Source organism: Camelina sativa, chromosome 12 (genome assembly GCF_000633955.1).
Source record: "Camelina sativa cultivar DH55 chromosome 12, Cs, whole genome shotgun sequence".
Classification (NCBI taxonomy): domain Eukaryota; kingdom Viridiplantae; phylum Streptophyta; class Magnoliopsida; order Brassicales; family Brassicaceae; genus Camelina; species Camelina sativa.
In genome coordinates this window covers 12,106,424-12,114,052 of record NC_025696.1, presented here as the reverse complement: position 1 = coordinate 12,114,052, position 7,629 = coordinate 12,106,424, and positions in this window count along the sequence as shown.

The following is a 7,629-nucleotide window of genomic DNA, read 5'->3' as shown; positions in this document are numbered from 1 at the left end:
TGCCCCTTGCGACAGCTGCGTCAGTAGATACTAAGCAAGAAGCATGGTCAGAGTCTCCTGGGGGATCGAAGATTGCTAGTGATTCCAGAAATTTTGCTCTCCAAGAATCGTTTGCTAGTGCCCTGTCTAATTTCCTTAGAACTGGATCCTCCGGTCTCCCGTTGGACCAGGTAAAGAAAACTCCCCTGCTTGGGATATCTTCGAGCTCAGTTTCCATCAAACAGTTGTTGAACTCTGGCATCCCCGCAAGGGGTAGAAGGTGTTGAGCAATGGAGTAATGTTCATGAGTGGATATGATCTGATTAAAGTCTTCCATCAATAAAAGAGGCGTTGATCTAGCTGGAGAGTTCTGAACAAACATCTTAAAGTCTTCCCACAACGTGCGCCTTTGTATGACGGTGTTGAAGGCATAAACAAAAGCTATTGAGACCCATCACCTGTTGCTGGATCATAAACTCCGCACAACATTACTTGAGCCGATTTATATAAACAAACTACGGAGACTGATGGATCCCACACCACCCAGATCCTCCCATTCTCCGAAAAATGGTAGTTGTATTCACTCCTCCAACCGGGGAAGGTAGAGTGCAAAACCGAAGCCGCATTTTCCTCAGAAACATGCGTTTCCAAAAGACTACCGATGAGTGGTTTATTCCTTCCATTTCAACTCCTTATAAACCGCTGCCTAGAGTGGCTATTTTAATCCTCTAATATTCCATGAAAATATCTTCATAGATACTACCAAAAAACAAAAGAAAGCCATTGCTTTCAGAGGGAAGCATATCCACTGGAGGAAGCTCCCCCTGCGAGTTAAAAACCCTTAAATCCTTGGAAATTTTAGCGCCTTTCCTTCTTTGCGCTTTTATCTCCACTGTGTCTTTCCCTTTAGGCTTTGAAAACTTCTTGTGATTCTCGTGCTTGGCCAGCTTCCTTCCACTCAACATGGCCTGAGAACCTTTAAAATTTCCTGAATTACGAGCCTTCACCAATGTCCATTCTCCCTTCTCCTCAACTGCCTCATCGCTCTTTAGCATCACCGGACCCTGCTCTGCAGGCACAGGAGGTGAACAGGCCGGGGCCTGAAAGAGAGCCTCTTTTACTTGACCAACAGCATTCGAGGCGATTGCTACCTTCTTTTTCTCCTCTCTTTCTAGAATCCATTTTTTGATCGATTCTTGTGTCTGAGCTGACATCTCCGGGTCACTCTGATGCTTCTGGATTTCCTTTACTGGGGGGTTACTCTTACCCCTCACCTTAGGTCGTTGCCTCCCTTGAAGTCTCCTAGTTGGAGTCATACCCGATCGAGGAAGTGGATTGACCTTGGGGTTCGTAGGGGGGAGCTCTGCAACTTTGTTTGAGGGATTCGTCGCAGTTACCTGATCTTGGTTCCCTTCTAACCCCTCAACCAGATTGATCTTTGTAGTTGTCTCAGCAGTTCCTCCGGGGACAAACCCACTGTGCTTTCTTTTCATGAGGGGTTTGGGGCATCGATTCAGCAAATGACCAAAACACCCGCAATTGCAACACTTCGGAGGAAATCTCGGGTAAGAGACCGAGACCTTTACCGAGTTCATCTGGTTATCCCGGACGATGATGGTGGTTGGAAGGGATTTGTCGAGCGCAATCTCCACCTTGACCTTAGTATCTCCGAAATGGAAGGGATCCAATCTGGATTTTTCTGTGTGAAGAGGCTCTCCTATTGCACTTGTGATGACACTTATACCATCCAAATAGTACATTTGCGGAGGGACGTCTTTGAGTATCGCCCAAGTCGGAGCAGTCTTCAGGATAGGCATTTCCAGAGATGCTCTTTCTGTCCAAGAAAACACTGAGAAGGCACAGTTGCCGGCCTGCCAGTACCCCACTTGCAAGACCCACTCCCGAGTAGAGGTGCACGGGATGTAAATTAGACAGGAGGTGTCGGAGACCATCCGTATGACAATATTGCCATATTTCCCCCATACTGGGTTTAGATCTGAGTAAATTTTCCCTGCGGGAGGAATGAGACCGTGAAAATGGGCCACAATGTGACTTTTCCAGATTTCCGCTGTCTTTTACAGAACAGAGGGAGGAGCTTGAACGACTGGTGTACCATCGTCGAGGAAGGTCGGAGCGGAGATCTTTCTGAGATTACGTAATGAGGCCTTGAACCTCTCCGCTTGCGAAGGGGTGGAATGATCAAGGACTTTCTCTGAGGCAGTAACTTTCGAGTATGAGGCGGTAGGTGCCTTAACTGAGGTGGGGACTGGAGTTTGTTGAGTCAGATCTAGAGAAATGGCTTTAGGTTCTCGAGGGAGGGCCTCCTTGGATGAGGGATCCGTCATGGGAAGAACTGAAGGAGAACAAGAAATGAAAAGAGGAGGAAGAAAGGGGAATTATTCTCAGCGAACAGCGAGAGGCCGCACGCCGGCGTGAGCTTCGCAAAGAAATCGCAGATCTCACTTTTTCTCTCTGACCCACAAAACGAGGCAGATCTCAAATTTAAATCAATCACCATTCGTAAAATTTAGATAAATAAGAAAACTAAATAATTGTTAACTGTTCGGTTTAGGGTTCACCAAATCAAACAGCTAACTGAATTCATTTCAAAAAGCTATCAACTAGTTCACTCTTTTAACCAACCAAATTTGGAAATCTTGGTTCGGTTCAATTTGGAAAAAAGGATGGTTAATATGGGGGTGTAACTCACCAATTCAGTAGTTAGAGGACATCTAAATACTGAATATGACTTTTTAAAATCAACTAAAACACACATGGTTTGTATAACCAAGAAAAACTAAACTATTAGATTATATTCTTACATAAACCTGATAGTTTCTCATGTCCCAAAAATCTACAACCGCAACCTAAATTAGCACCGGTGAATCTCTTTGTAGATGCTTGCTTCAATGGCTCCACCTCCGGCCACCTCCCGTGTATGCTGCAACAACTACTCTAACTACCAACTTATTTAGACAAATCCTCATATAACGTTCCCAAGATCCTTCCTTTTCATTCAGTTTTAAACGTCTCTGAAGGCTTCAATTAATAGACACAATATGGTATAATCCTTCATGTTGATAACTTATTTTAGTACAAATTTATAGCATCCATCACCATAAAATTAAGTTGCACTTGATGAGATGAAGGAGCTAATAGAGTGACTGCATACGATTCTTTACATTAGTTTTGAAAGAAAATAAATCACTAAGGAAAGGCACATGTTCTAAAACCATGCGTCTATGTCTGTAGAAATTAAATTGTCATGCATTTATGATTCCCTGATGAATATTCTGATATAAAATAAAGATACCTACGTACGTAAAACATGAAGCACAAATAGAGGAAGAATTAAGTGACCAACAGATCAATTTAAATGTCATTAATAATTACTAGCTTTAGATACCTCCACAAAGGTCGGTCCTTCACAGGATCTTGATCATATAAAAATTTCAAGAATACCACAACGAGTTTAGTGCTGCCCCAGCAGAGAATTAACATCATACATGATACATGAATGAATTAGCATATGCCTTACTTACTAATTGCTTTTATAGTCTTTTATATTGTTTTGTGGAATGTTTTCCACGGAATAAATCTCATAGGTTCGACGCAATTAGTGTCCATAAAACATGTATCAAAACAATTAAGTGACGAAGAGAGGTACTAAATGACTAAATAATGTACATGTTGTGTTTCATATCATCTTTAGCTGTAGGTAGTGTTGTTAGTTGATCCTCCTATATCTATTGCGGTGAAGTCCTAGTTGGTAAGATTGGTGGTAAGTGTGAGATATTAACATAAGAAATGATTAAGAGAAGGAGGACAGCGGTGGAACTGGAGGAGAATGTTTGATTGAGATTCTTTAAAAAGATCAACTTAAACAATTTAAAATAATCAATATTTTATTTTATTATATAAAATTATGTATCTCAACAAAATATTGTATTGAAACTAAATATAAATTCTCAAAAATGTTAGTCGGAATTTTTAATTCATTACAACTTTTTCTTCATAAATTGAATAATTTTATTAGTTAATCATAGTATATGCGGAAAATATACTTTTTATTACTATATGGATAATATGATGCTATTTCACAAAAATAGAATTATAGGAATATAAAATGTAAAGTATATAGATTAATGACAAATTAATATGATATGTTAGATATCAAATCTTCTATGTTTATTTGGTAAAAAAAAATAACTTTTTGAAATTAATAAAGTATTTTTAGTTTTTTTTAAAATACCTAAATTGAATAAATTAATATTTGAAATTTTTACCCTTAATAACTATTATTAATTTATTCTTTAAAATCTATATTTATAATATCATAGTGATGTAATTATTTACATTTTTCAAGCTTAAGTTAAAATATGTATTTCCAAATAATATTAGTCATCCCCCTATTATTATTTGGAAGTACATTTATTAATTAATTATTCGGAAGTACAATTTCGTAATCATCAGTAAATACGGAAATGCAGTTGCAAAATAAGAAACGCCAATGACACTTTTGTTTGGACAAAGCGAAAAGGAAACTCATTATGATGGAACAGGGAGGATTAGAAAAAGACATGTATTGTTTTCCTTATTGATTCAACTAGTGAATAAACCGCTTGTGATTTCTTTTTTAATTGTTGTACAAGAGATGAATCTGTCAGAGAAGTCTGCAGAAGACATGTACATTAACAATCATACTAGTGTATGGGGATCATGGTGGAATGCTCATTGATGGGGATACAAATGTTGCAAACAAACCGTTAAAAACAACTATTGCACTGCAGGTTTGTAATGACTTGTGTTTGTTCTGTCGTGGAATGTATAGTAACACCAATTTCTACATTATTATTTTATAAGATTTGAGATGAATGGGTTACAAATAGTTGTTTAAAACAGAATAATTTGAGAATATTAAGTTGAATAAAGTTAGTTTGAATATACTCATTCATCTAAAAAAAGATAGATAAACAAGTTTAACACTTTTTCCTCTATAATTATTTAAAAAAAAAAAATAAGTTGAATGGTTGAATAGTTTTTTTTCAATCTCTTCAAACTTTTCAATCCAAATAATGAAAGTTGGTTGAATATTTTTTTTAACTATTGGTTAATATATATGCTTGATTTTAAACTATATGACTAATATGATGAACATGCTAAACTGTTTTCATAATAATTTGTAAGTTAAATTTTCAGTTTAACATGTCATATTAACATTATATAAACCATAGAGCTACTCTTTATTTTTTGTATTTTTTTTGTTGGACTGCCTAATGTTTATTTCTATATAAGAGATTTTGACTTTATAATATCTATATATAATAGCAAACCTATTTTTTAAAAGACTGCTGATGTCATCTTTTAATCTAATGGTTGAGGTTAGTTTATTTATTAATCTAAGGGTTGTGTTTTTTTTGAAAAATACATTAAACCAAAAGGATGTGTCTTTTCAATTGCAACCGTTTTATTCACGTTTTTTTGAAGCATCGCTTCTTCCTCTTCTCACAACTTTTGGTTGTGCCTCTTCGTCCTCATTTATATACTTAAAATTAAAGAAACTGTAAAACAAAAATTATCAATAGTGAGCTCTTCCTAATCTCTTTCCCACGGCGATGCCGCATACCCATTTTAGTGCTTGTGATCACACTACTATACACAAAATAATCATAATTCCACTGCCGTATTAAAAACGGACTCAATGACAACCATAAAGAGCAACTTTAACAAGAGATATACATAATACATGAAGACTTGAACCTGGGTTTGCCGAGTTCATGTGACAGGAAACAAAACCACAAAAACGATGAGAAAGGTAGGTAACCATGTAATATCAACCATGTTCAATCAAACGATTAAAATTCAGAGACAAACTTATTCAAATATGATAGTAACAATAATTCTCTTCAGTAAAGGATCTCAACTTTAAATAATAAAACTTCATTCATTGTTTCTAAATCATTAGATTAAATTATGTATCATTCCCAGAAAAAAAAATTCAGAATTTAATACTTTTTGAACTGCAATTGTATCGCTGTGAAAAGAGGCCAATACCTTAGAACTTCTCCCAAAGTGGGATTTACTGAAACGTAGGGGTTAGTGAACATTAATTCATTTAGTAATAGAATAGTTTGTTTGGTGTAGATATGAATAGGCGTTGGTGTTTTGAGAAATTAAGAAAAAAGCTTGACGATTTTATCAACAAAATGCAGTTTATTATATTTTCCACCAAACCGATCAGTCGGCAATGATATGTGTCGTTGAAAAGCTTTTGTTTCTTAAATTTGTCCTTTCAACTTCTTTGAGGATATTTCATAGATTATGAAATTATTCTAATTCTCGTAGAGAAAAATATGAAATTTGAGGAGTTCCGTTGGGATAGAATAATTGACAATTCCTTCAATACATAGGGAAAATAATTTGTAGTATTTATCACATTCGTTGCACTCTTATTTTTTCCTCATCGACATCATGTGTCATATTTAAAAGATGACTAGGGTCGTCAGTGGCGGAGCCAGAATAATGGATCATGGGGGTCATGTATTGCTAATATGTAAAAATTATGAGAGCTTTTATTGAAAACTTGAAAGGTTATATAAACACAAAAAAAATATATATAGAAAAATAGAAAAAAGTTGTCAAAAAGGGTAGTAGAACCTAAAACATGGGTGTCAATTCACTAGCTCCGCCACTGAGGGTCGTAAAGAGGTTATAGTGTTGGCTACCACAACAATAGTTTGCTTTATTGTTAGCTTGATCTCTCATGGAATAAATTTTATTTTTTTGTAGTTTATAAAATAAATTGAAATGGTTACCAAAGGGAAGAGAGACTCTTGTAAAACAAGAGTTGTAACCACAAATCCAAAAACGTACATGTTGTCCTGCCGCAACAAAGATTTGTTCCCTGAGTTTGTTAATAATCTTGTCACACCGAGCTTTACAGATATCTTGATTGTTAAACTCGGCTGCTGGCTATGTCTGTTTCTATTTATTCAATCTCCTTGAAATAAGATTATCATTTCTGATTATATATAATAGCAAACTCATTTTTGAGGTCAACTTTAATCTAACGGATGAGATTATTTTTATTATCTCATCTAACGGTTTAGAATTATTAAAGATCCTAACAGTTGCAAGTTTTTATCTAATAATTGTGTTCTTCGTCGGACCACCATCTTTAATCGAACCTATTAGTTTTTACATTTTTTTGTTTCACACCTCCCTCTTGTACAACTCCGTAATTTACACATTTTTGTTTATTATATATAGATTTGTATGAACTATCAAAACAAGTTTCAAAATTATTATTTCATGGGTATTATTTTGATTTTAAACTTACCAGTTAATAAACAAAATCAAAGAATTGATTTATTGGAGTGTTTCTTTTTTTATTTTATTTTAATATAATAGCAAATCCACTTTTAGAGGTCAATTTAAATCTAATGGATGAGATTCTTTTTATTGTCTCATCTAACAGTTTAGATTTGTTAATGATCTCAAAAGTTACAATGTTTAGATCCAACAGTTGTGTTTCTTCATCGTACTCCTAGCTTTCAATGTTTGCACTTGTTAGTTTTCGCACTTTTTTGTTTCACACTTCTTTGTTTTCACATCTCTTTGTTTATATATATATATATATATATATATATT